The sequence below is a fragment of the Saccoglossus kowalevskii genome, chromosome 14 (genome assembly GCF_978046115.1).
Source record: "Saccoglossus kowalevskii chromosome 14, keSacKowa6.1, whole genome shotgun sequence".
NCBI classification, from domain to species: domain Eukaryota; kingdom Metazoa; phylum Hemichordata; class Enteropneusta; family Harrimaniidae; genus Saccoglossus; species Saccoglossus kowalevskii.
In genome coordinates this window covers 22326628-22329144 of record NC_140654.1, presented here as the reverse complement: position 1 = coordinate 22329144, position 2517 = coordinate 22326628, and positions in this window count along the sequence as shown.

Here is a 2517-nt window from a genome sequence, read left to right as displayed (position 1 = left end):
CTGTGTAGTTTGTGTTTTTTTTCCCACATCTGGACTTTCACTCTAAATTCACTGTGTAGCTATGGATTACCCTGTCGAAATTCAATTGATTGAATGTAAAAGATTTGCTTTCATTATGCTACATTTTTGCTTCTACAACTGCTTCCACTTTTCTCAATATTATCATTATGCTAATAATGCAGATCAATGCACAAAGTGTGGTGTATGTTCTGAAATTGGTGCTAAACTGTTTACCCCATCTACAAGCAACAGCGAAGATGAACAGTTTGCTCAGGAAAACATCTGATATATATGTTGCGTCGTCGAATCCCCATGTATCGGATGTCGCAAAGCGAATAAACCTGTGTATAGATTTACATCAACAATCTCTTCCGAAGAGCAATGTACAGATAAAGATTACTAGTGTGCAAAAAAAGGTTGTGCCTGGGATATTTCCGGAAAATGAAGAACTTGGCACGGCGCTAGCTGACAGATTATATTCAAGGTACAAACTTAATTAACTTAACTAATTACACTATATATGACGTTTCGCGGGTGTACGGAACCCTAAAATTACGTTTTGCAGTTAGTGTAAAGACACCCTGTTAAAATTTCGGAGCTCCACCACCAACAGTACATACTAAAATTCGCTCACATTAACCTGTAAAGTGAAAGAATTTACAAGAGTTCTCACAAATTATTGATTTTCATAATTTGGTCGTGAAAAGTGAAATTTTATATACTGTCCTGTACGGAACATTTCACCAAAAAAGTAATTGGTTTGTTTATGCGAGAGTAATACCTCAATTTATTATAAGTGTATGTAAAAGTCGCAATGGATGAATGAATATGCAAATTAGCTATCGTTCCAATTGATTTTTACAGTTGGTCAGAAAAACTCAAATTCAAATAACTCCTAATAATTGTATTAATAAATTCTCACACTATGTTACTTGTTGTTGTTGAGTTTGTTTTGTTCTATTGTAGCGAATTCTATATATATCGAACAAGATGTGTGGCATCATTGTATCAGAACACAACAAAATATAAATAAAATAAACCAAACTTGATGGGCCCAAACTCTGGGAGTTATTTAAGTTTGAAACCTCCCCACCAACTAGAGAATCAAAACGTGGATAATGCAAAATTTAAAAGATTATCACCATAGTGTATTGATATTAATTGTTTCCACAATAGCGTCGCCGATAAATGCCTGCGTGATATTTTGGTGAACAAAAAGTACCAAGATAAGTGGGATCTGCTACGAACATCAATTGAAGGATTGGCTGTACACAGTGCTAGAAAAATACGTTTTATTGATGCAATCTGCGCTGCAAACGTTGTTCAGTCCCTCTATAGGTTGTTATCTTACGACTACGTACAAGACAAAATAATGCAAGGAACCCATCAGGTAAGTTGTTTTTCAGGGTTGTTTCCCCTCGATGTAAGACCGCATGTATTTCTGTCCCTCCCTAAATATACGCATATCACATTATAGAAGACATAGAAAGACTGATGTAACATTGTCTTTGCAAGCTATATGTCATGACTTGCTAAGCTATAGTACGCTGAAAATGTGCGTATTAAGCCCACTGTTTCACTGTATCAAGTTGTTAAATTGGACTTGCTCCAACCACCGCTTCACTCATGGTCCTACCATTTACTACAGTATTTGAAATAGAATTACGTAATAATTGTTGACGCTTTTAAAATTAAACGGGCGTTTTGTAAAATGCACACAATTTCGCATGATTAGGTTCTCGTTAATATGCATACTTACGAACTACCCCCTTTTCCAATCCCCGGTGAGGAGAAAAATCACACACTTGTTAATTACGAAATTATATCGATATTTTTCATTGTATTTAAGGTAGTGAGACTATTATTTGTGTTGAAAATTATGATTTTCACATTTATTTATTAATTGTAGAAATGCACTATAAACTTTCATCTGACAAAGTCAACGTAACCTAGAATGTCATGTAAGTTGGTTAAAATGTAGATTTTCTGAAGGGAAGCAAGGCAGCTTCAGTAGTGTTTTCTAAAATCAACAACACAGGTTTAATTTGTGTGCCTATAAGTTTCAAAGATTAACTCAAGACAAAGCAATGTTAGGATGTGTTATCAGTAGCTATCTGACACACAATGAGTGTTTGAGTGGTTTGTCTCCGCCCCTGTTTATTTCACGGATTAGTCATTTGCATATGAATGTGTCAGACACAAGGTCACACAGCCACTGAAAAAAAATCATTGATTGTAGTGTTTTAATCTGCCGTTTTATCGAACTATAGCTATCCCATTCCTTTATTTGTTTGGTTTCCAATAGCCTTACACATTTGGATGCCCCTACACATGTTAAAACAGACCTTGATAGGAAAATAAATCGCTTGTGCAGATAAACAAGCTTGAAAATCTTGACTTCATCGACGTTTTCTAGGAGTTTATGTTTTTCAAAATACAAGGTCTTTAACAAAAAATAACGTATACTTATTGTCGTCGGATTAACACCAAATTTTCACAGCTTTAAGGTGACAATGA